The sequence below is a fragment of the Ranitomeya variabilis genome, chromosome 1, assembly GCF_051348905.1.
Source record: "Ranitomeya variabilis isolate aRanVar5 chromosome 1, aRanVar5.hap1, whole genome shotgun sequence".
NCBI lineage: Eukaryota > Metazoa > Chordata > Amphibia > Anura > Dendrobatidae > Ranitomeya > Ranitomeya variabilis.
Window position 1 is genome coordinate 802,366,456 of NC_135232.1, and position 27,741 is coordinate 802,394,196.

At 46.1% G+C, this 27,741-nt stretch overlaps 1 protein-coding gene across 1 annotated transcript in view; it reads right to left on the bottom strand.

Moving 5' to 3' along the window:
• TEX15 (testis expressed 15, meiosis and synapsis associated) overlaps positions 1 to 27,741 on the bottom strand; it is a 247,059-nt gene that overhangs the window by 193,928 nt on the left and 25,390 nt on the right. The gene's annotated exons all lie outside the window — the stretch shown is intronic.

The following is a 27,741-nucleotide window of genomic DNA, read 5'->3' on the forward strand; positions in this document are numbered from 1 at the left end:
CCTGCAGCCCCAGCCAGATTAGTATTAGCCTATTTTTTGGAGCCTCATCTATTGCATTGTAGGTTACCTTCCTGCATTGTAATAGCTACAAAACGTTTGTGATCGGTTTGACATCTTTGGGCACATCCAGTGTCTTTTTGTGAAAAAACTAAAAGTTAATAAGGTTCACCAAACACTCCACTTTACAGTTGTGTAGGCCACGCTAGCTCATAAAGTCTAGTCCACACTTCATAAAATTAGTGTTTCTTATACCTGTTAGCAGCTGTTCAGGAATAAGCACACTAAGCCTTTAGTACTTTTCTGCCTATCTTTATCAGTCTACCAAGATGAAGAAGGCAGGGAGTAAGGCACGTGATCGTGGGCGTGGAGGTTCTGCAGGGAGAGGACGTGGGGATTCTGTGCCTGTTGCGGGCACCAGTGACTCGGCATCCCCCAGTTTACCAGGGAACAGTCCTTTATGCGCAGCTTTGTAGGAGCTCGCCGTACCCCACTGCTGCGGGACGAACAAATTGAAGCCATTGTCGGATGGATGGCAGCTAACGCATCGACTTCAATTAGTGCCACATCCTCTCAGGTCCAGAGCACTGAAGAGCACCCATCTGTCTCTTCAGCACCTGCCAAATTGCCCAGGCAGTCAGAGAGCCCTGGACAGGAGACATCTCTACTTCTGTTCTCTGAATCTCTTGGCTTGGAAAGAGGGGGCCAGCCAAGCAGCATTCGAGAAATTGAAGATGAGGCAGTATGCAGTGATGCGCAACTGCTTTGTCTCTCTGAATCTGAAGAGGCGGGTGAGCCAGTGCCTACAGTCAGCACACCTCAGTACGCATCTGATGATGCGACTCAGGTGCCACTTTCTGGTGCGTACTGTGCTGCCAAGACTACCCAGGAGAAGCAGTTGTTGGAAGAGGGTAGTGTAGATGATGAGGTCCTTGACTCATCATGGCATGAGGTACAGGAAGGTGGTGGGAGCAGCTCTGAGGAAGAGATTCCCCGAACGGCCCAAGAAGGAGGGAGAGGGAGGGGGCAGACTGGGTTGCCTGTAGCCTCCACTTCAGCACCCATTAGGAGCATGCCTCTTCCAAAACCCAAGACGGGCGCTCCCAAGACTTGCAGTGCCTGGTCCTTTTTTGACACAGTTGCAGATGACATTTGCTTTGTCAAATGCAAGCTGTGTCATCAGAAAGTGAAAAGAGGGAAAAGTGTCAGCAACCTCAATACCACAAATATGTGGAAACATGTGCGGACCAAGTACGTGGTGGAGTTACAAAAACACACTGAAGACCTAGGCCAACCTACAGCGCCACCTACCACCTCTTCAGCTCGTGTTGTAGCCTCTTTCTCCAGCTCACACACAGCTGGTTCGGCTTCCTCACAGGATTGCCATGGAAGAACCTCTGGCACTGTTGTACAGAGAGCCAGTGTAATTCCACCCACAGCACCACGTTCCCTGTCATCCTCACACTCCCAGCCCAGTCTACAGCCATCGGTAGCACAGGCATGGGAGAAAAGGCAGCCATTCTCGGCAAACCACCCCCGAGCACAGGTTCTGAATGCTGGCATTGCAAAACTACTGTCCCTTGAAATGCTTTCATTCAGGCTGGTGGAGACTGACACCTTCCGTAACTTCATGGCATTGGCAGTCCCACAATACAACGTGCCCAGCCGCTTTTATTTCAGCAGGCAAGCCGTCCCTGCCCTGCAAAATCATGTGGAGGGAAACATTAAACATGCGCTACTAAACGCCGTCAGTAGCAAGGTCCACCTGACCACCGATTCGTGGACCAGTCACCATGGACAGGGACGATACCTTTCCCTCGCTGCCCATTGGGTTAATGTTGTGGAGCCGGGTACAGATCTTGAGAGTGGCCCTGTAAGTGTTCTGCCAACTCCAAGGATTGCAGAAATCCAGTCTGTACACATTGACTCCTCCTCATACTCCAGTTCCTCTGAATCAGCGCTGCAGGAGCCGTCTGTTGTGAATTCCGTTCTCAGACTCCCTCCTGTGGTCATGAATGGTACTTTGGTTAGTTCTGCTCTTGGACTCCCTCTGGTGGCTTTGAGCGGAACTGCTGGTCACTGAGGTTGGCTTTGTCAGCTGCTCTCGTTTATTGCTGTGTTGGCTTCCCTATTTAACTCCACTCAGATCGTTACTTCATGCCAGCTGTCAATGTTTCAGTATTGGTTCAGATCTCTCTTGGACTTCTCTGAGGACCTGTCTACTCCAGCAGAAGCTAAGTCTTTGCTAGTTCATTTGTTGTTACTGCTTCCTGAATATATTTCTTAGTACTGCCAATTTCTAGTCCAGCTTGCTATCATGATATTCCCTTGCTAGCTGGAAGCTCTGGGGTGCAGAGTGGCACCTCCACACCGTGAGTCGGTGTGGGGAGTCTTTTTGCTTACTCTGCGTGGTTTTTTGTAGTCTTTGTGCTGACCGCATAGTTCCCTTTTCTATCCTCTGACTATTTAGTGAAGTCTGGCCTCCTCTGCTAAAACCTGTTTCATTCCTGTGTTTGTGACTTTCCTCTTAACTCACAGTCAATATATGTGGGGGGCTGCCTTTACCTTTGGGGAATTTCTCTGAGGCAAGGTTAGGCTTCTATTTCTATCTTTAGGGGTAGTTAGCTCTTAGGCTGTGAAGAGGCGTCTAGGGAGAGTTAGGTACGCTCCACGGCTATTTCTAGTGTGTGTGTGATAGGAGTAGGGTTTGCGGTCAGCAGAGTTCCCACTTTCCCAGAGCTTGTTCCGATTACTAGTTTACTCATCAGGTCATTCCGGGTGCTCCTAACCACCAGGTCCTTAACAGTACAGCTGGCCAACAAAGTGTTAATGCATCTCAAAAGAGGGATAAGAGAAGTTCTGAACCCATTTTTTTTTCTTTGCAGTGTGTTTTGTCTCTCTTTTCCCCTTAATCTCTGGGTGGTTCAGGACTCAGGTGTAGATATGGATATTCAAGGTCTGTCCTCTTGTGTGGATCATCTCACTGCAAGAGTACAAAGCATTCAAGATTATGTAGTTCAGAATCCGATGTTAGAGCCTAGAATTCCAATTCCTGATTTCTTTTCTGGGGATAGATCTAAGTTTCTGAATTTCAAAAATAATTGTAAACTGTTTCTTGCTTTGAAACCCCGCTCCTCTGGTGACCCCATTCAGCAAGTAAAAATTATTATTTCTTTGTTGCGTGGCGACCCTCAAGACTGGGCGTTCTCCCTTGCGCCAGGAGATGCTGCATTGCTTAATGTAGATGCGTTTTTTCTGGCGCTTGGATTGCTTTATGACGAACCGAATTCAGTGGATCAGGCAGAGAAAATCTTGCTAGCTTTGTGTCAGGGTCAGGATGAAGCGGAGATATATTGTCAGAAGTTTAGAAAATGGTCTGTGCTTACTCAATGGAATGAGTGTGCCCTGGCAGCAATTTTTAGAAAGGGTCTTTCTGAAGCCCTTAAGGATGTTATGGTGGGATTCCCCACGCCTGCTGGTCTGAATGAATCAATGTCCTTGGCCATCCAAATTGATCGGCGTTTGCGTGAGCGCAAAATTGTGCACCATTTGGCGGTGTCCTCTGAGCAGAGGCCTGAGCTTATGCAATGTGATAGAACTTTGACCAGAACTGAACGGCAAGAACACAGACGTCAGAATAGGCTGTGTTTTTACTGTGGTGACCCCACTCATGCTATCTCTGATTGTCCTAAGCGCACTAAGCGGTTCGCTAGGTCTGTCACCATTGGTACTGTACAGCCTAAATTTCTTTTGTCTGTTACTCTGATTTGCTCTTTGTCATCCTACTCGGTTATGGCATTTGTGGATTCAGGCGCTGCCCTGAATTTGATGGACTTGGAGTTTGCCAGGCGCTGTGGTTTTTTCTTGGAGCCTTTGCAGTATCCTATTCCATTAAGGGGAATTGATGCCACGCCGTTGGCCAAGAATAAACCTCAGTACTGGACTCAGTTGACCATGTGCATGGCTCCTGCACATCAGGAAGATATTCGCTTTTTGGTGTTGCATAATTTGCATGATGTGATCATGTTGGGTTTGCCTTGGCTACAGGTTCATAATCCAGTATTGGATTGGAAATCAATGTCTGTGTCTAGTTGGGGTTGTCAAGGGGTACATGGCGATGTTTCGTTGGTGTCAATTTCTGCTTCCACTCCATCTGAAGTCCCTGAGTTTCTGTCGGATTACCAGGATGTATTTGATGAGCCCAAATCCAGTGTCCTACCCCCTCATAGGGATTGTGATTGTGCTATAAATTTGATTCCTGGTAGTAAGTTTCCTAAGGGCCGACTTTTCAATTTATCTGTGCCAGAGCACGCCGCTATGCGGAGTTATATAAAGGAGTCCTTGGAGAAAGGGCATATTCGCCCGTCTTCATCACCGTTGGGAGCAGGGTTCTTTTTTGTGGCCAAGAAGGATGGTTCTCTGAGACCCTGTATAGATTACCGCCATCTCAATAAGATCACGGTCAAATTTCAGTACCCTTTGCCTCTGCTGTCTGATTTGTTTGCTCGGATTAAGGGGGCTAGTTGGTTCACCAAGATAGATCTTCGAGGGGCGTATAACCTTGTGCGTATTAAACAGGGCGATGAATGGAAAACAGCATTTAATACGCCCGAGGGCCATTTTGAGTACCTGGTAATGCCATTCGGGCTTTCAAATGCTCCATCTGTGTTTCAGTCCTTTATGCATGACATCTTCCGAAAGTATCTGGATAGATTCATGATTGTATATTTGGATGATATTTTGGTCTTTTCGGATGATTGGGAGTCTCATGTGAAACAGGTCAGAATGGTATTCCAGGTCCTTCGTGCTAATTCCTTGTTTGTGAAGGGGTCTAAATGTCTCTTCAGAGTTCAGAAGGTTTCCTTTTTGGGCTTCATTTTTTCCCCTTCTACTATCGAGATGGATCCTGTTAAAATTCAGGCCATTTACGATTGGACTCAACCTACATCTGTGAAGAGCCTCCAGAAATTCCTGGGCTTTGCTAATTTTTACCGTCGCTTCATCGCTAATTTTTCTAGTGTGGTTAAACCTTTGACTGATTTGACAAAGAAAGGTGCTGATGTGGTGAATTGGTCCTCTGCGGCCGTTGAGGCTTTTCAGGAGCTGAAACGTCGTTTTTCTTCGGCCCCTGTGTTGCGTCAGCCAGATGTTTCGCTCCCTTTTCAGGTCGAGGTTGATGCTTCTGAGATTGGAGCAGGGGCTGTTTTGTCTCAAAGAAGTTCTGATGGCTCTGTGATGAAGCCATGTGCCTTCTTTTCTAGAAAATTTTCGCCTGCTGAGCGTAATTATGATGTTGGCAATCGGGAGCTGCTAGCTATGAAGTGGGCATTCGAGGAGTGGCGACATTGGCTTGAGGGAGCCAAGCACCGCGTGGTGGTCTTGACGGATCACAAACATCTGACTTATCTCGAGTCTGCCAAGCGGTTGAATCCTAGACAGGCTCGATGGTCGCTGTTTTTCTCCCGTTTCAATTTTGTGGTCTCATACCTTCCGGGTTCTAAGAATGTGAAGGTGGATGCCCTTTCTAGGAGTTTTGTGCCTGATTCTCCGGGTGTCCCTGAGCCGGCTGGTATTCTCAAAGAGGGGGTAATTCTGTCTGCCATCTCCCCTGATTTGCGGCGGGTGCTGCAGGAGTTTCAGGCTGATAGACCTGACCGTTGTCCAGCGGAGAAACTATTTGTCCCTGATAGATGGACTAGCAGAGTTATTTCTGAGGTTCATTGCTCAGTGTTGGCTGGTCATCCTGGGATTTTTGGGACCAGAGATTTGGTGGCTAGGTCCTTTTGGTGGCCTTCCTTGTCTCGGGATGTGCGTTCTTTTGTGCAGTCCTTTGGGACTTGTGCTCGGGCTAAGCCCTGCTGTTCTCGTGCCAGTGGGTTGCTTTTGCCCTTGCCAGTCCCGAAAAGGCCTTGGACGCATGTTTCCATGGATTTTATTTCAGATCTTCCTATCTCTCAAAGGATGTCTGTCATCTGGGTGGTTTGTGATCGCTTTTCTAAGATGGTCCATTTGGTACCCTTGCCTAAATTACCTTCCTCCTCTGATTTGGTGCCATTATTTTTTCAACATGTGGTTCGTTTGCATGGCATTCCGGAGAACATTGTGTCGGACAGAGGTTCCCAGTTTGTCTCTAGGTTTTGGCGGTCCTTTTGTGCTAAGATGGGCATTGATTTGTCTTTTTCTTCGGCTTTCCATCCTCAAACAAATGGCCAAACCGAACGAACCAACCAGACTTTGGAAACCTATCTGAGATGCTTTGTTTCTGCTGATCAGGATGATTGGGTGACCTTCTTGCCATTGGCTGAGTTCGCCCTTAATAAATCGGGCTAGTTCGGCTACTTTGGTTTCGCCTTTTTTTTGCAATTCTGGTTTTCATCCTCGTTTTTCTTCGGGGCAGGTTGAGCCTTCTGACTGTCCTGGTGTGGATTCTGTGATGGACAGGTTGCAGCAGATTTGGACTCACGTAGTGGACAATCTGACGTTGTCCCAGGAGAAGGCTCAACCTTTTGCTAACCGCCGTCGTTGTGTTGGTCCCCGACTTCGTGTTGGGGATTTGGTTTGGTTGTCTTCTCGTTATGTTCCTATGAAGGTTTCTTCTCCTAAGTTTAAGCCTCGTTTCATTGGTCCTTATAAGATTTCTGAAATTCTCAACCCTGTGTCATTTCGTTTGGTCCTTCCAGCTTCTTTTGCCATCCATAATGTGTTCCATAGGTCGTTGTTGCGGAGGTACGTGGCGCCTATGGTTCCTTCCGTTGATCCTCCTGCCCCGGTGTTGGTTAAGGGGGAGTTGGAGTATGTGGTGGAAAAAATTTTGGATTCTCGTATTTCGAGACGGAAGCTTCAGTACCTGGTTAAGTGGAAGGGCTATGGTCAGGAGGATAATTCCTGGGTTGTTGCCTCCGATGTCCACGCTGCCGATTTAGTTCGTGCCTTTTATTTGGCTCGGCCTGATCGGCCTGGGGGCCCTGGTGAGGGTTCGGTGACCCCTCCTCAAGGGGGGGTACTGTTGTGAATTCCGTTCTCGGACTCCCTCCTGTGGTCATGAATGGTACTTTGGTTAGTTCTGCTCTTGGACTCCCTCTGGTGGCTTTGAGCGGAACTGCTGGTCACTGAGGTTGGCTTTGTCAGCTGCTCTCGTTTATTGCTGTGTTGGCTTCCCTATTTAACTCCACTCAGATCGTTACTTCATGCCAGCTGTCAATGTTTCAGTATTGGTTCAGATCTCTCTTGGACTTCTCTGAGGACCTGTCTACTCCAGCAGAAGCTAGGTCTTTGCTAGTTCATTTGTTGTAACTGCTTCCTGAATATATTTCTTAGTACTGCCAATTTCTAGTCCAGCTTGCTATCATGATATTCCCTTGCTAGCTGGAAGCTCTGGGGTGCAGAGTGGCACCTCCACACCGTGAGTCGGTGTGGGGAGTCTTTTTGCTTCCTCTGCGTGGTTTTTTGTAGTCTTTTGTGCTGACCGCATAGTTCCCTTTTCTATCTTCTGACTATTTAGTGAAGTCTGGCCTCCTCTGCTAAAACCTGTTTCATTCCTGTGTTTGTGACTTTCCTCTTAACTCACAGTCAATATATGTGGGGGGCTGCCTTTACCTTTGGGGAATTTCTCTGAAGCAAGGTTAGGCTTCTATTTCTATCTTTAGGGGTAGTTAGCTCTTAGGCTGTGAAGAGGCGTCTAGGGAGAGTTAGGTACGCTCCACGGCTATTTCTAGTGTGTGTGATAGGAGTAGGGTTTGCGGTCAGCAGAGTTCCCACATTCCCAGAGTTTGTTCCGATTACTAGTTTACTCATCAGGTCATTCCGGGTGCTCCTAACCACCAGGTCCATAACAGCCGTCACAGTCTACCTCCACATGGACCCGTGAACGCTTACCTGTTACGACCGATATGAGCACAGCCGTGGCCAAACGTCAACAGGCCATATTGAAATTAATTTCTTTGGGGAATCGAAGCCACACAGCGCAGAAGCTCTAGAATGCCATCAAGCAGGAGAGCGACGTGTGGTTTGTGCCAGCGATTCTCCAGCCAGGCATGGTAGTGTGTGACAATGGCCGAAATCTGGTGGCAGCTCTGGGCCTAGGCAACCTCACTCACATCCCATGTCTGGCACATGTGCTCAACTTGGTCGTGCAGAGTTTTTTGAGGGACTATCCGGATCTTACTGCACTGCTGCACAAGGTCCGCTTAGAGGGCACTCACTTGCGGCATTCCAGCATGGCAAGATCGCGCATTGCAGCTCTGCAGCGCCGATTCCGCCTTCCGGAACATCGCATCATATGTGACCTACCCACCAGGTGGAATTCAACCTTACATATGTTGGAGCAGTTGTGTGAGCAGCAGGCAGTAGTAATGGAGTACCAGCTGCATCAGGCGCAAAAAAGTCGCCCTGGGCGCCGTTCAGACTTCACCACCACTGGGTGGGCCACTATGAAGGACATCTGCCAGGTTTTGCGTGCCTTCGATGATTCCACGCGGATGGCGAGTGCAGATGATGCACTAGTCAGCATGACTATCCCCCTTATCTGCCTGCTTGAAACAAAAACTGCAAGCGCTAAGGGAGGAGGTTGTGGAAGAGGTGGAGGATGAGGAGTCACAAATGCCATCTGCTTCAGTACAGTCTGCGCAACGTGGTTCCTCACAAAGGCCTAGGCAGGGGACACTTTGTGAGGAGGATGAGGAGGAGTCAGTGGAGGAGGAAGACATCTGTCCAGAGGAGGGAGTTACAAAATGCTCTAGTAGTCAGTATGTAGAGCGAGGGGGACAGTGTTTCTTGGCCAGTTGGCAGTCTGCAGCACATGGTTGATTTCATGCTGCAGTGCCTGAGAAACGACTGCCACATCGCCCACATTCTCAACACGGCTGATTAGTGGGTGTACACCCTCCTAGATCCTCGCTACCGGGACAACTTACAAAGCCTCATAACACCGTTGAACCGGGAGCGTAAAATGCAGGAGTACCAAGACACACTGGGGCATTCCATCATGTTCTCCATTCCAACCGAGAGCAGTGCTGCTAGTGCTTTACAAAGCAGCTCAGTGCGTCGAGGCAGTGGAGAAAGCTCTGCACAAAGAGGGAGCAGAAGCAGTGCCTCAGCACAAGGCAAGACCAGTATGGCCCAAATGTGGCAAAGTTTTGTGTGCCCCCCACAAATGTCTACACCATCACAGACGGCTCCAGTCAGCAGGAGGCAACGTTTCCGTCAGATGGTGACAGACTACATGTCTTGCCCTCTCAGTGTACTCCCAGACGGCTCTTCCCCCTTCAAGTTTTGGCCAGAGCTTAACCAGTATGCATTGCAGGTGCTGGCTTGCCCTGCTGCTAGTGTGTTATCGAAACGCATCTTTAGTGCCGCAGGTGGTGTACTAACAGACCGTCGCATGTGACTATCCTCCGATAACGTTGACCGGCTTACTTTTCTGAAAATGAACAAGGCCTGGATCTCGCAGGAATTTGCCACTCCTCTTCCAGATTAAACAATTAGTTGGCAACAGTATCCAGGTCTCCTGTTGTGTTCATGTTTCTACCACCTAAACTGTAATCCATGGGCTCCAACACGGCCAGTTGCTGCTCAGAAGTTCCATCTGATCCCCAGATGTGTATCCGGCAATTGCTCCTGCTACCTCCACACTCACACCACTACAGATATGAAACTTGCTCCAATTAGGCCTCGGCCCACACTCTGTTTCTCCTGTAATCCCTGGGCTCCAACACCGCCAGTTGCTGCTCGGAAGTGCTGTCTGCACAGTCAACACCTGCTCCAGTGTTATTAGGGTTCAGTAACATCAGCTGATCCCCAGCTGTGTATCTGGCAATTGCTCCTGCTACCTCCACACTCACACTACTACAGATACGAAACTTGCTCCAATTAGGCCTCGGCCTACACTGTTTCTCCTGTAATCCCTGGGCTCCAACACCGCCAGTTGCTGCTCAGAAGTGCTGTCTGCACAGTCAACACTTGCTGCCGTGTTATTGGGGTTCAGTAACGTCAGCTGATCCCCAGCTGTGTATCCGGCAATAGCTCCTGCTACCTCCACACTCATTTACCAATCAGCAGCCAAAAATAACTAGCTCTATCACATTATATACAATATATTTCCCAAGACAAGAGCGTGAATCAAAGAGCAAAATGTAATAAAATATATTACCTTTATTATAAATTAGTAAAGACAGTAATAATTAAAATACATAAAGAGACAATTAACAAGGATGGTGACACCTAAGTGCCAATGCCCAGCACAGAAATGATATAGTACAAGTGAAAGGGGGTATAAACAGAGTATATACTCGGACGAAAAGGTCCAGAGAAAGGAGCGGGGGGGGGGGGGACCAATTTATAATATATACAAGGGTTAACACCATGGTATGTATAATGCAACAGGTACACAAGCATTATGAGTGGCTGGTAACCATATACTCCATCAATCAATACAGCCAAAATATATAAAGCCAACCCACAGTATAACCGTGTTCTATCTTTGACAAATGCAAGTCCCCACAACCCACCATTTACATATCAGCAAGTGCAGTGCTGCATAGTAGTCAGGGTAATACCAACCTAAGTGCCGGACATAGGAGAAGCCCCCTGCTCCTTTCTCTGGACCTTTTCGTCCGAGTATATACTCTGTGTATACCCCCTTTCACTTGTACTATATCATTTCTGTGCTGGGCATTGGCACTTAGGTGTCACCATCCTTGTTAATTGTCTCTTTATGTATTTTAATGATTACTGTCTGTACTAATTTATAATAAAGGTAATATATTTTATTACATTTTGCTCTTTGATTCACGCTCTTGTCTTGGGAAATACCTCCACACTCACACTACAACAGATATGAAACTGCTCCAATTAGGCCTCGGCCTACACTCTGTTTCTCCTGTAATCCCTGGGCTCCAACACCGCCAGTTGCTGCTCGGAAGTGCTGTCTGCACAGTCAACACCTGCTCCTGTGTTATTGGGGTTCAGTAACGTCAGCTGATCCCCTGCTGTGTGTGCGGCAATTTCTCCTGCTCCCACCACAGTCACACTACTACAGATATTAAACTTGCTCCAATTACGCCTCTGGCTACACTCTGTTTCTAGTTGTTACCCTGGGTTCCAGCACCGCCAGCTGTTTCCCAGCAGTGTCTTTGGCACGGGTACTCCCTCCTGCCCAGCCTGGTTCAAGCACGCCAGCTGTTTCCGGGTAGTGTCAACGTCACTTTGCACCCAATACGTTGTCCTGTCGTGTTGCAGTCGGGTTAGCCGACTCTATGGTGCCTGCAGTTTAGGTGCTTCTTATGTGGGCTGCGGGATCTCGCAATGAAGGCTGTGTCAGGACTCTGAACATTTTTTACCTTTTGTGCATTACTGCTCTTTTTCAAGATGGCGTCTTTGGTCTCATGTGCACTGTGTCTCCTGCTATAAAACTCCACCCAAGCCTTCAGTCTGTGCTAGAGTATTCTGCCTTGCATCCAGCTCCTGACCTCTGATTACTCCCTGGCTATACACCTGCTCCTGTGAACCTGTGTGGTGATCCTGCTACTCTGCTCTGAGTTCCTGCTGCATACACAAGTTTCCAGTAATCCTCCTTCATCTGCTGTTCGTGTCTACTTCCATCTGCATTTGCTGGTCATGTAAGCTGTTGCTGCTTTGCAATAACCTGAGACTATTAACCAGGCCTCCCTGGTTGAGCTAAGATATGATTTGAACTGCCTAATAAGCATATCTATCTGTGCCTGGACTAAGACAAGGATTTATTCGTGTCAAGTATCCTCAAGAATAACTGTGCTTCATAGACTTTCTGCTTGATTGCATTTTCCTCTGAAGTTTCCTATAGACTGCTAGGCTGCGTTTGTTATTTGCACCAAGTGTTGTGGACTTGAGTTTCTCTCTGCACCTGTTTGAATCGCCGTGTGATAATATAGACTTTACCACTTATAAAACTGTGTCCTGTAGCTGTCTTGTTCCACGCAAAGAGTCTCCTGAGTTATCCCCTATAATTATTACAGACAAGCACCCCCTGTAGGACTGTGGGTTACGGTAACTGCAGCCGTCTCGCGGCCTTGCAACTTTTTTTTTCATAGGTACCTTCAGCTACCCATCCGGGTTCCAGTACCGTCAGCTGGTTCTCGGCAGTGCCTTTGGCTTAGGTGCCCCCTTCTCGGTATCCGAGTTCCAGCAACGTCTGCTGGTCCTTGGTAGTTCTTTCTGGCACAGGTACCTCCTGCTTAGTAACCGGGTTCCAGTACCGTCAGCTGGTCCTCGGTAGTGCCATTGGCTCTTGTTCCTTCTGCTGCCCCTCTGGGTTCCAGCACCGTCAGCTGGTCCTCAGTAGTTCCATTGGCTCTTGTTCCTTCTGCTACCCATCCGGGTTCCAGTACCGTCAGCTGGTTCTCGGCAGTGCCTTTGGATTAGGTGCCCCCTTCTCGGTATCTGAGTTCCAGCAACATCTGAAGGTCCTTGGTAGTGCTTTCTGGCACAGGTACCTCCTGCTTAGTAACCGAGTTCCACTACCGTCAGCTGGTCCTCAGTAGTTCCATTGGCTCTTGTAGCTTCTGCAACCCATCCGGGTTCCAGCACCGCCAGCTGATTCTCGGCAGTGTCTTTGGCACGGGTACTCCCTCCTGCCCAGCCTCGTTCCAACACGCCAGCTGTTTCCGGGCAGTGTCAAGGTCACTTTGCCACCAATACATTGTCCTGTCGTGTTGCGGTCGGGTTAGCCGACTCTATGGTGCCTGCAGTTTAGGTGCTTCTTATGTGGGCTGCGGGATCTGGCAATGAAGGCTGGTTCCGTAGTGCCAATAGGACAAGCACCCCCTGTAGGACTGTGGGTTTCAGTAACTGCGGCCGTCTCGTGGCCTTGCAACTTTTTTTTTCATGGGTACCTTCAGCTACCCATCCGGGTTCCAGTACCGTCAGCTGGTTCTCGGCAGTGCCTTTGGCTTAGGTGCCCCCTTTCTCGGTTATCCGAGTTCCAGCAATGTCTGCTGGTCCTTGGTAGTGCTTTCTGGCACAGGTACCTCCTGCTTTGTAACCGGGTTCCAGTAAGGTCAGCTGGTCCTCGGTAGTGCCATTGGCTCTTGTTCGTTCTGCTACCCATCTGGGTTCCAGTACCGTCAGCTGGTGCTCGGCAGTGCCTTTGGCTTAGGTGCCCCCTTCTCGGTATCCGAGTTCCAGCAACGTCTGCTGGTCCTTGGTAGTGCTTTCTGGCACAGGTACCTCCTGCTTAGTAACCGGGTTCCAGTACCGTCAGCTGGTCCTTGGTAGTTCCATTGGCTCTTGAACCTTCTGATACCCATACGGGCTCCAGTACCATCAGCTGGTTCTCAGCAGTTCCTCAGTCTTCTTGTACCTTCTGCTACATTTCCATGTTCAAGCTTTTTGAAATGGTTTTTGGTAATCACTCAGGATCTCCCTGACGACGACCCTGAAAACGACGACCGTGAAGACCACCCCGAAGACGACGACCCTGAAGACCACCCCGAAGACGACGACCCCGAAGACGACGACCCTGAAGACGATGACCCTGAAGACCACCCCAAAGAAGACCAAGAAGATAACCCTGAACAAGATGACCAAGAACAAGAGACAGAAAACCAAGAAGCAGAAGAACAAGAAGCTGCAGAACAAAAAACAAGAGGAAGAACATTAAGCAGAAGACTAAAAATCAGAGCAAAAGATATTATCTAAATTATAAGCAGAAGAAGACTAAGCAGTGTATGGGGGTGAGTCAGTTCCTCCTCATGGTGCCCCTGGATAATACTTGCTGCTGCAGGCCAAACTGAACGCGGACAAATCCTGTTGTAAATCTTTTGTGACAGGAAGAGCGGAAGGTGTAATCTTCAAACTTTTATAGATAATAACTACAGGAATTCCTGTCACAAATAAGAATATGATGAATAAGAATATGAAGAAGAATAATAGTTGAATAAGAAGAATATAAAGAATGTAAAAAAAAAAGAATAATAGGAAGAAGGTGAAGAAGGAGATGAATAAGGTGAAGAAGAAGTTGATGAAAAAGATGCTGCTGAGGATGATGAAGGAGAAAGTGTGGGAGAAGTAAAAAAGAAGGTGAAGAGCATGGAAGTAGTGACAAGCATAAACAGTCGCACTCAAAGTTCCTTCAAAGTTTTGCCAATCAAGTGTTTTTTTATTTTCAAAACAAAACAATTCACCACAGTGGTATAAGGTAACGTTTCGACCTGCTGGGTCTTTATCAAACCAGCGCTCACACTGCGCCTGCGCATAGAGCTGTCCTTCTCATATGCACTCCAACCTTCAGATGCGCTCCTTTCCCTCACACTGCATCCCCATACCAGCGCTCACACTGCGCCTGCACATAGAGCTTTCCCTCCCATATGCACTCCAAGCCTCAGATGCGCTCCTTTCCCTCATATTGCATCCCCATACCAGCTCTCACACTGCGCCTGCGCATAGAGCTTTCCTTCTCATATGCGCTCCAAGCCTCTCATTCACCGCACGCTACTGCGCATGCGCAAACGGCGCTCTTGGCTCCTCTATTTCCGGTCTCCCTGCATATTTATGGCGCCTAGTAACATGTTCCCACACACTACCGCAAACGCCAGATGCAGCACACAAGCAGGTCGGTATGCCAACCGCTACCTACTCCTCTTTTCCACTATTGTATATACACGTCTGTCTTCTATTTATTGGGCCGTTGTATTTTCGTATTGCGTGTTTAATTTATCTCCTCACACAAGATTGACACTATGTATTTTTTTCATTTTTTCCAGTAAGGTTTGATAAAGACCCAGCAGGTCGAAACGTTACCTTATACCACTGCGGTGAATTGTTTAATTTTGGTGTTTTGAAAATAAAAAAACACTTGCTTGGCAAAATTTTGAAGGAACTTTGAGTGCGACCATTTATGCTTGGGACTACATTTTGGTGGAATATTTCCACATCCAGTCAGCACCACCATAAAGCAAGAGTGCATGTCTTTTCTCTTCTCATGGAAGTAGTGAAACATAAATATCTGACAAAATATGAAAAAGCGTAACATAGTCAATATCTTTGTAACTCTGAACGTCTTAAAAAAAAAAAATTAATTCCTGCTAATCCATTTGATTGGGCTAAACCTCTATGCCTTTAATGTCTCCTCCACCTCCCCCAATACATCCTACATTATTCTTAGTTGTTTTCCTTCATGTAGAATTAACCTACAGGAAAGAAAGGGTTTATTTTAATTCCGATATTTGTGTCCCATTGACCTGCATTGATTTCCGGTATCGGCAATATCCGATATTTTTTGGATATCGGCCGATCCAATCCGATACCGATATTTTCGGATATCGGAAGGTATCGCTCAACACTACTGCAAATAGATGGCAGTGCTGCTGTAGAGGGGAAAAAATGCTGCTGCCCCTGTTCTTTTGCAAGGTCCTGACAATCAGACGCCTTCTGATCAGTAAGTAAAATACCATTATGTTTAATGTTGGGGGATCTCCCTGAATGTATCCAGGCAACCCTAAAGGAATACTCTTGTCTGGAAAGAGCTCAAAGAGGGAAACGGAAAGGAGGCAACCAGAAGAAAGAGAGGGAGGTAGAATATTACCAATCTAAAGAAGTACACCCCCTGGTTCGTCTGTTCCTATTTCCTCTTCTGCCCCTTTGGGGTCTTGTTGTCTAGACAGAGTATATGTTCAGGGGCCTGCACCCGTATATGATCTCCTATACGCACATATTTGCTGTTCCTATTTTCTTCTGTCTTGCTATTTATCATATATATTCAGCCTCAACTTTTTTATTTTTAATGAAAGGTTTTATAACGGCGTTTTCATGTTTACCACCTTGGATTTACGGATACGAGATCATGCAGACATTGGACTGATAGGATCCTGACCCTGGCTATAGGATGGATGGATGGTGGGATGGATGGATAGATAGATATCCTATAGTTGGGGGTCAGGGTCTGATACCAGTGTTTGTGTGATCTCATATCAGTAAATCCAAGGTGTGTGTGTGTGTGTGTGTGTATATGTATGTATATATATATGTATATATATATATATATATATATATATATATATATATATATATATATATATATATATATATATATATACACATACACACACACACACACTGACAAGACTGGGCAGTAATGTGCACTGATAGATATGACCCCGGCTGCAGGACCCCACAGAGAAGGATATATGTCTCATATATATATATATATAATATATATATATATATATATATATATATATATATATATATATATATATATATATATATACTGTATATTCGTAAAAAAAGGAACAGCACAAATCCTGTACTTATCTTCGGGTGCAAAGCCCTCCAACAGCCTGTCCACTGGTAGTCCTTAGTCCATATAGTTCAAAAAAGCAGGCAGCACTCCATATTCTTTCAAGTGATATGCAGGATTTATTTAGACCCACATGTCTGGACAACGTTTCGGCTTCAAATGAGCCTTTCTCAAGCCTTGAGAAAGGCTCCTTTGAAGCCGAAATGTTGCCCAGACATGTGGGTCTAAATAAATCCTGCATATCACTTGAAAGAATATGGAGTGCTGCCTGCTTTTTTGAAATATATATATATATCCACAACTGTTGGGTCCTGCAGCCGGGGTTATATCTGTCAGTGCACATTATTGACCAGTCTTGTCAGTCTCTATCTGAGACATCATGAGACTTATTGCAGCTGTTTTGATGTATTTTACAGAGTGGGTCATGCTTGGGCGACCCGCACTGACAGTGACCCGCTCTGTGTAACAGGTCAAGCAGCCGCCATAAATCTACAGTGACTCAGATATAGACTGCAGATAAAGCACAAGGCCCCGTCTTATCAGGAGGGGAGCCGAGTCCTGCCACATCCTCCCTGCACGGTGCAGACATCTCTGGCCAGTACCTGCAGAAATCTGTGTTGTTACTTACAGCACCACTGTCCCCTTACTGTCTAGTTCTTCTCTGGACAGAAGCAGTGCTGTGGTCCTCCTGACTTCCCTGCAGCAGATACACTCACACAGCGTGCAATATGGGCGTGTCTGCTGTATACTGGAGCCAGCAGACAGGTACAGCGCCGCCACCTATCGATCCGCGAGCATGTGTTCCTCTGGCTCTCCCTGGCCACTGTCCGCGGTAGTGTGGGGAGATCGTGTCTTGTTGCTCTACAAAGGAGCATGGAGCTTAACTATATCGGCGGGCTGTGCACGTTGATATAATTAAGGGTAGCGTAGCTCCGGGTGGGCCCCTGTGAGCGATGGGGCCCGGGGAGACCAAACCCTCTGCCACCCTGGTAGCTACGCTACTGTGATAGCGGCATCAGAGGGTTTAAATGCCTGCAAAATGACTAGCGCCGATCGTGGGCGTTGCGGTAGGGTGTCAGCTCTCACACAGAGCTGACACCCACACCCGATTGCTGCGCGATCATGCTGCCGTACATAAATTGCTGTTTGCGGGAACGCAGCTCCCGCAGAGTAGTATATGTATGGCGTAAGTTGGGAAGGGGTTAAAGATGTGCATAAATAGAGATAGATATCAATGAGATATAGAATTAGTGCCTTGTGTATGTAGTTTACTGTATATATATTTAGCTAATAAATGAATTAATCTATTAATGAAAAAAATTAAGTGGGGGTCTGCTCTATTTTTGATAACCAGCAAACGTAAAGCAGACAGCTATGAGCTGATATTATCAGCCTGGGAAGCCTTCATAGCCTAAAAATACCAGACTGCAGCCACCCCAGAAGTGGCTCATCACATTAAATGAGCAAACTCACTTTGCCCGGCTCTTCCTAATTCCCCTGGTTCCTTGGAAATCGGGGTAATGGTAGTTAAACCAAGACTTCTTACGTAGCGATAATTACACAGATTCTCAATTACCTCATCCATTTTTGGCTTTTTGTAAGCATCAAACTGTTGAGACCAAGTTTAGCTGTCTTAGGCTACTTTCACACTAGCGTTAACTGCATTCCGTCACAATGCGTCGTTTTGCCGAAAAAACGCATCCTGCAAAAGTGTTTGCAGGATGCGTTTTTTCACCATTGATTAACATTAAGCGACGCATTGTGACGGATTGCCACACGTCGCACCCGTCGTGCAACGGATGCGTCGTGCAGTGGCGGACCGTCGGGAGGAAAAAATGCTACATGTAACGTTTTTTGTTCACGACGGTCCGCTTTTTCCGACCGCGCATGCGCGGCCGGAACTCCGCCCCCACCTCCCCGAACTTCCCCGCACCTCACAATGGGGCAGCGGATGCGCTGGAAAAATGCATCCGCTGCCCCCGTTGTGCTGCGGAGACAACGCTAGCGTCGGGAACGTCGGCCCGACGCACAGCGACGGGCCGAGCCCGATGCTAGTGTGAAAGTAGCCTTAGATATTAAAACTATTGGGTGCAACCATTCACTTGTCAACTATTCTAACGCCCAAAAATCTAAAAAATTGTAAATATCCTTGGCAATTACATTACATCTAGCTTCTGGAAAACGGTATGGCTTTACCTTTACTCTGAGGTTAGGGTCTGTGACAATATCATGTTGTGTTACATGAGTAAGATGTGGAACATCTGATTGCACACCCTCACAGAATTCTTAAAACACTCTGATTTACACTCACTTTCTGAATCCCTCCTCACTCTTACAGACATAAGTTCCTTACACAATGCAGACACTGATGCCGCTTTATATAACACAATAGCTGCAGCTCTGAAATCGGTAGCCCCCTCACACACACACAAAGCTTGCAAAATCAACAGACAGCTCTGACACACTAGCCTGAAAAAAGAACTAAGACGGGCTTCCAGGGTTGCTGAGCGGAGATGGAAAAGATTCCACTTCAAAGAGCAATTCATCACATTCAAACAGTCCCTCACTACTTTCAAGGCCACACTTGCCACAGCTAAACAAACCTACTTCTCATCTCTCACATACTTCCTGTCTCACAACCCTAAACAGCTATTCAACACTTTCAATTCTCTTCTCTGTCCCCCAGCACCTCCTCCCTCTCCACTTATCTCAGCTGAAGACTTTGCCTCATTCTTCAAACAGAAGATTGATAACATCAGAGAAAGCTTTGGCCTACAATCCCCACAACCTTTCTTCCTAACTGCTCAGCCCTCCTCCTCCAAAACCAACTTCTCCACCATAACAGAAGATCGACTCACCACTCTACTCGCAAGATTACATCTCAGCACCTGTGCACTTGACCCGATTTCATCCCACTTAATCTCAAACCACACCACAGTCTTCATCCCAACCCTAACCCATCTCACTACCAACTGGTGTTTTCCCCTCATGCTTCATGCTCCAAACGTGTCTCAACCACACCCATCCTCAAAAAGTCCTCTCTTGACTCATCCTCTGCATCTAGCTATCACCCCATATCACTTCTCCCCTATGCCTCAAAACTACTGGAACAACACATCCATCTTGAACTGTCCTCCCACTGCTCTTCCTGCTCACTCTTTGACTGCTTGCAATCTGGCTTCCGGCCGCATCACTCCACTGAAACTGTCCTAACTAAAGTCACCAATGACCTATTAACCGCTAAAGCCAAGCAACACTACTCTGTCCTCCTCCTCCTAGTCCTGTCCTCTGCCTTTAACACAGTGGACCACTCCCTATTACTACAGACCCTCTCATCTCTTGGTATCACAGACTTGGCTCTATCTTGGATCTCATCATCCCTAAAAGACAGGACATTCAGTGTCTCCCACTCGCACACCACCTCCTCACCTCGCCTCCTATCTGTCAGAGTCCCACAAGGTTCAGTCCTAGGGCCCCTGCTCTTCTCCATTTACACCTTCAGCCTGGGACAGCTCATAGAGTCCCACGGCTTTCAGTATCATCCATATGCTGAAGACACACAGATCTACATCTCTGGACCAGATATCACCACCCTACTAACCAGAATCCCACAATGTCTGTCCGCTATTTCATTCTTCTTCTCCGCGAGATTTCTAAAACTTAATATGGACAAAACAGAATTCTTCATCTTCCCCCATCTCACCTGACACCCCCAATGGACCTATCCATTAAAGTAAATGGCTGCTCACTCTCACCAGTCCCACAAGCTTGCTGCCTTGGGGTAATCCTTGACTCTTATCTCTCCTTCAAACCACATATCCAAGCCCTCTCCATATTGTGCCGATTTCAACTCAAAAATATTTCCTGGATCTGTACATTCCTCAACCAAGAATCTGCAAAAACCCTAATCCATGCCCTCATCATCTACCGCCTTGACTACTGCAACCTCCTGCTCTGTGACCTCCCCTCTAACACTCTCGCACCCCTCCAATCTATTCTAAACTCCGCTGCCTGACTAATCCACCTGTCCCCCTGCTATTCCCCAGCCTCCCCCCCGTGTCAATCCCTGCACTGGCTCCCCATTACCCAAAGACTCTAGTTCAAAATCCTAACCATTGCACGCAACCTCCGGTCCTCACAAGATCTCCTTCTCGACTCCCCTCTTATCTCCTCTTCCCACAATCGCATACAAGATTTCTCCAGCGCATCACCCCTACTCTGGAACTCTCTACCACAACATATCAGACTCTCACTTACTATGGAAACCTTCAAAAGTAACCTAATGACCAACCTCTTGCGACAAGCCTACAACTTACAGTAACCACTGATCCACCAAACCACTGCACGACCAGCTCTGCCCTCACCTACTGTATCCTCACCCAGCCCTTGTAGATTGTGAGCCCTCGTGACCTGTGTTGTAAGATTACTGTACTTGTTTTTATTATGTGCACCCCTTTTCACATGTAAAGCGCCATGGAATAAATGGTGCTATAATAATAAATAATAATAATAATATAAAAATCTTTAGTTACCATTACATATTCTCTTGTCTCTTATATTTTGTGCTGGAACATAGAATATGCTATTTATTGTAATGCAACTGCAAGACAGTTGCACGTAACCTCCACCAGGGGGCGCAGGTAAGGGGAAAAAGGTAGCACCGTGTAGCACCACGGTAAAAAGTGAGGAGCGCAACCAGGAGGCGGCAGAGTACTCAGACAGGCTGGTCAGCAACAAACAGGAAGACGAAGTACCAGAGGTCACAGCAATGCACAAAGTCAGAGACAAGCCAGAAATCGGAACCAGACGGGAGAACGGGATCCAAAACATGACACAAAAGACGTATTCGGGGTATGAGCCAGAGAGTCAAAGCCAGACAGGAAACGTAGTAACAGAGACGGAAAGCAGGAAGCAGGGTTCAAAATACAAGCTGAGTCATACACTGTAGGAAACCACCAAACACAAAACACACACTAAGGTAGGGACAGGGAACGGGTCAGGCACAAATACGGGTAATCAGAGGCAGAAGGATCACTAGGGTATACGAGTCAGCTGCTCAAGCCAGGGACTGGAACTATCACTGACAAATGCTACCAGGAGTGGTAGCAATAAATAGCCACCCACGAACCAGAGGCAGGGAAGGTTAACCCCACCATAACCAGGCCGGGGAAGGAAAAGCAAGAAGCAAACCCCGACGTAGATCATGACATTTATACTCAGGTAAGTTACAAGCGCGGCCTGATTTTGGATAGAAATGGATATTGGTTCAAAAAGTCAATGTAAGCACAGTTATCATTGGTGGTGAGTTTCATTGGTGGCATATGAGGGCTATATGGTGGCATATGAGCTCCTTCACGGCTGTCCAAGTCCAATGTCACTGCTGCCTCTCTGGGCATGTGAACTACACTGATAGAGCTGGCTTCAATGTGCATTCCCAGGGATGAAAAATCACGTGCATGTGCAATATTTGCAAACAGCAGGCAGTTAAGCCACTTTCGCAAACCATGCTGCTCATGCCCACAGGGGTATGCTTACATGTTTAAAGGGAACTTGTCACCTGCAAAATGGAAGTTGAGCTAAGCCCACCGCCATCAGGGGCTTATCTACAGCATTCTGGAATGCTGCAGATAAGCCCCCGATGTAACCTGAAAGATGAGAAAAAGAGGTTAGATTATACTCACCTGGGCGGGCGGTCCGATCCGATGGGCGTCGCGGTCCGGTCCGGGGCCTCCCATCTTTTTACAATGTCATCCTCTTCTTCTCTTCACACTGCGGCTCCGGCGCAGGCGTACTTTGTCTGCCCTGTTGGGGGCAGAGCAAAGTACTGCAGTGCGCATGCGCTGGGCCTCTCTGACCTTTCCCGGCGCCTGCGCAATACAGTACTTTGCTCTGCCCTCAACAGGGCAGACAAAGTACGCCTGCGCTGGAGCCGCAGCGTGAAGACAAGAAGAGGACATCATCCTATGAAGATGGGACGCCCCGGACCGGACCGCGACACCCATCGTACCGGACCGCAGCGGGACCGCCCCTGGGTGAGTATAATCTAACCTCTTTTTCTCATCTTCTTTTCCAGAATGCTGTAGATAAGCCCCCTGATGCCGGTGGGCTTAGCTCAACTTCCATTTTGGGGGTGACAGGTTCCCTTTAAAGGAAGTTTAGTCCATGGAAATTAAAGCCTCCACAACTAGTCAAGAATTAATTTATATAGAGCAAATAACATGCTTATGCACTGATTATATACCTGAGGTGGTTGCCCTTAACCAAAGGTATTAGTGGCAATCCACACCAGCTGTGACAAAGAGTCAGCATAAGGCTATGTGCACACGTTGCTGAATTGCCGCGGATAAAAAGCATGCGGAATTGGCATGCGTATTCCTGCTAAACGCTAGCGTTTTGCAAGCGTAATTAGCTTGCAGAATGCTAGAGTTTTCCAAGCGATCTGTAGCATCGCTTGGAAAACTGATTGACAGGTTGGTCACACTTATCAAACATAGTGTTTAACAAGTGTGACCAACTTTTTACTATTAATGCTGCCTATGCAGCCTTCCCGATCCTCGTGATGCTCCCGGCAACTCTCGTTCCCAGCGATGCCTCGCGACAATGACCCCAGATGACGTAGCATCACGCGAGACTGCTACGTCATCACAGGTCATTGTCGCAAAGAATCACTGGGAACGAGAGCTGCCAGGGGCATCGCTAAGGCCTGGGCTGGATCCGGGGGCCGCCAGAAGGTGAGTATTGTAACTATTTTTTATTTTAATTCTTTTTTAGCGCCTGGAGGAGAGTCTCCTCTCCTCCACCCTGGGAACCATCCGCACGTGATCCGCTAACTTTGCGTATGGTGGGCATAGCCCCATGCGGGAAGCGGATCAATGCATTCCTATGTGTGCGGAATCGCCGCGATTCCGCACAAAGAATGAGCATGCTGCGTAGTTTTCCGCGATACGATTCTGCCACGGAAAAATAGGCAGCATTAGCACAGCATTGCGGAATCTCATTGAATTCAATGGGTTGTGTTGTGTATGCATGTGCTTCGCAGTGTTTTCCCTGCGTTTTCAAGGCGAAAAACCGTGGAAAAAAATGCATGCAATCCGCTATCTGTGCACATTGCCTAAATGCTGACAAGATAATTCACTTAATATGTCCACAGAGCCAAAAAGGGTGTAATTCCGATTATGTTTGATTGTATTTGATAAAAAATATTAAGTGAATTAAGACAATTCACTTAATATGTCCACAGAGCCAAAAAGGGTGTAATTCCGATTATGTTTGATTGTATTTGATAAAAAATATTAAGTGAATTAAGACAATTCACTTAAAATGTCCACAGAGCCAAAAAGGGTGCAATTTCGATTACGTTTGATTTTATTTGACAAAAAAGTATTAGGATATGTGCACACGTTACAGATTTCCGCAGATCTGCAGCTTTTTTTTCCGCGCAGAAACGCTGCAGATCTGCAAGTGATTTACAGTACAATGTAAATCAATGGCAAAAAAAAAAATGCTGTGCTAATGGTGCAGAAAAATCTGCACGGAAAACGCAGCAGATTCAAAAAAGGACCATGTCAATTCTTTGTGCAGAACTGCTGCGTTTCTGCACCCACTCCATAATAGAAATCTGCAGGGGTAAAAAAAGGAAGAAATCCGCACACAAATCTGCAACGTGTGCACATACCAAAAAAAGGCGCAGATTCTGACCTGCTTTTTCTGCCAAGAAATGCAGAATCTGCACAGAAAATTCCACAGTCAAATCTGCAACGTGTGCATATAGCCTTAAGAACTGCTTTAGAAGGTGGTACTTTGTTCTTTTTGTATAACATATTTTTCCCTATAAGACGCAACTGATTATAGGACGCACCTAGATTTTAGAGAGGAAAATAAGAAAAAAAATATTTTGATCCATGAAACATGGCCAAGCTTGAAAGCGACTTTTTGTCTAATGTCCCATCAGGCCTCTGGCCTACTACAGCTACACTGATATTTTAATCATCTGGACAGAGTCTGAGCAACAGCTAAAGACGTTCCATGAACAGTTTAATCAATTTCATCCCACCATCAACTTAAAACTCTACTACTCCAGCACTGAAATTAACTTTTTGGACACCATCATTAAGCTACAGAACAATGAAATAGAGACATCCCAATATCAGAAGCCAATCGAACGTCCAACATACCTTAAATGGGACAGTTTCCATCCAAAACACATAAAAAATTCTATTGTCTGCAGCCATGCCATCAGATACAATCATATATGTTCCAACCCCATGGATAGGGATGAACACCTTGGTCACCTCAAAAAGACTTTTTTGAATCAAGGCTACCATCCAAGAACAATTGAAAACCAAATTACAAGAGCAACCAGAATATCAAAAAATCACCTGCTACATTACAAAGCTAAAGAAGAAAATAATCGGGTGCCTCTAGTAGTCACCTACAATCCAAATCTGGAAGTGCTAAGGGAAGCTGCACAGAAATTACAACCTTTACTACAAAAAGATACCCAATTACAACCCATTTTTCCAGACCCCCCACTACTGTGTATTAAGCAGCCCCCAAATCAAAGAAGCATCATTGTCAGAAGCTCCCTGTCCTCTCCAACAGCTATGGAAACTTGTCCCTGCAACCTGAAAAAATGTAAAACCTGTCCATTTATAACGACCATGGACAAGATAAAGATCCCCAACTCACATCAGGACTACAAGATCCCAAGTACTTTCAGCTGCGTCACTTCTAATGTGGTGTACTTAATTATTTGTACTAAATGTCCAACTGGGGGTCTGTATGTAGGGGAGACAGGGCAAAAGCTTAGAACAAGGATGAATTCTCACTGAAACACAATAAGAGAAAAAAGAATGGATCTACCTGTGGCAAAACATTTTTGTATGCCAGAGCACAGCACCATGGACATGGAATTATTTGAATTAAAAGGGAACTTCAAATCTCAGAGAGACAGAAGACTCTGGGAGTACAAACTCATGATGACCTTTGACACACTTAGTGCAGGAATGAATGTGTCGCATGGATTTATGTCTTTTTACATCAATTAAGGAATTTGCTCCTCAGACCTTGTGGGGGCATCAGACACAGCATCAGACCGCAATCAGAGGACAATAAAACATTCACACTCCTTATCTATGAACTGTTCTAATATTTATGGCCACAACTCTCCCATGATAGTTCTGCTTCATGTCACTTGTCTTATCTATTGCATTAATTCTTTCTGTGCTGTGTTGTGAATAAATATGTGATTCTTCAGATGTTGTATTAGTCTTTGCCTGATGAAGAGACCTGAGTAGTCTCGAAAGCTTGCAATTTGTTACCATCTTTTCAGTTAGACATTAAAAGGTATCAAGCACTAAGGACTCTCAATTCTAAATATCAGGTCTGGCAGTATATTATAGTATACCTATTAGTGCTATTATAAGCTATACAACACCACCGGCAAGTCTGATGATTAAATAAACATATTTGATTACATATTATTATTCAAATGAATATCAATATAGAATTAGAAGGTTCAGAAAATGAATACAAAAATAAAATGGAAGAAGGCACATAAGCCGAAACGCGCGTTGGGGCTACGTGTTACCGCAAGTCTGAGGTAAATATCTACCACTAGATGGTGGCCCGATTCTAATGCATCGGGTATTCTAGAGTATGTATGCATGTATGTATGTATATAGCAGTCACATAGCATACACTGTGTGCAGAATTATTAGGCAAGTTGTATTTTAGAGGATTATTTTTATTATTGATCAACAACTATGTTCTCAATCAACCCAAATGACTCATAAATATCAAAGCTTAATATTTTTGGAAGTTGGAGTGGGGTTTTTTAAAGATTTGGCTATCTTAGGAGGATATCTGCTTGTGCAGGTAACTATTACTATGCAGAATTATTAGCCCCTTCATGACCCAGCCTATTTTGGCCTTAATGACCTTGCCGTTTTTTTAAATTCTGACCAGTGTCCCTTTATGAGGTAATAACTCAGGAACGCTTCAACAGATCCTAGCGATTCTGAGAATGTTTTTTCGTGACATATTGGGCTTCATGTTAGTGGTAAATTTAGGTCGATAATTTCTGAGTTTATTTGTGAAAAAAACAGAAATTTGGCAAAAAATTTGAAAATTTCGCAATTTTCACATTTTTAATTTTTATTCTGTTAAACCACAGAGTTATGTGACACAAAATAGTTAATAAATAACGTTTCCCACATGTCTACTTTACATCAGCACAATTTTGGAAACAATTTTTTTTTTTGCTAGGAAGTTATAAGGGTTAAAATTTGACCAGTGATTTCTCATTTTTACAACAAAATTTACAAAACCATTTTTTTTAGGGACCACCTCACATTTGAAGTCATTTTGAGGGTTCTATATGGCTGAAAATACCCAAAAGTGACACCATTCTAAAAACTGCACCCCTCAAGGTGCTCAAAACCACATTCAAGAAGTTTATTAACCCTTCAGGTGTTTCACAGCAGCAGAAGCAACATGGAAGTAAAAAATGAACATTTAACTTTTTAGTCACAAAAATGATCTTTTAGCAACAATTTTTTTATTTTCCCAGCGGTAAAAGGAGAAACTGGACCACGGACGTTGTTGTCCAATTTGTCCTGAGTACGCTGATACCTCATATGTGGGGGTAAACCACTGTTTGGGCGCACGGCAGGGCTCGGAAGGGAAGGAGCGCCATTTGACTTTTTGAATGAAAAATTGGCTCCAATCTTTAGCGGACTGTTATGATTTTCCCAATGGCAGGGAAATCAAAATAACAACGGACTAGCTCTCGGGTGATGGGAACTAAAGTGACCGTGACCTGAACCTGACACAACACTGGAAGTAGCCGGGGAGTGTTTCCTACGATGCCCTAGACACCACGCGCCAGCCGGAGATCTAACTACCCCTATCAGAGGAATATACAGGCCTGCCTTACCTCCAGAGATGAACCCCAAAAGGAGATAGCAGCCCCCCACAGATATTGACGGTGAGTCAAGAGGAAAAGACATACGTAGGATGAACAGCAGATTTAGCACAGTGAGGTCCGCTTACTAGATAGCAGAAGTACAGGAAAGAGTCACTTCACGGTCAACTTCAAAACACTACTCAAAAACACCATCCTGAAATTACTTTAAAACTCCAGTGACAACTCATGCCACTGGAGTGGCAATTTCAGTCCACGAGAGCTTCCAGCTACAGAGAGTCACATTGCAAATAGCTGGACAAAAATAGCATTAACTAGAAACAAAATTCAACTTAGCTGAACAGGATCTTGAGGCAGGAGAATGCAACAGAATGCTACTGATACATTGTTGGCCGGCATCGGACCAGCAGCCAAGCAGCCTTAAATAGGAAACTCCCCTAATGGGTGTCAACAGGTGATCAAGGATAGAAGAAGGCAAATAAGTGGCACTACCATAAAACACCACCGGGGGAGCCCACAAACAGAATTCACAACAGTACTCCCCCCTTAA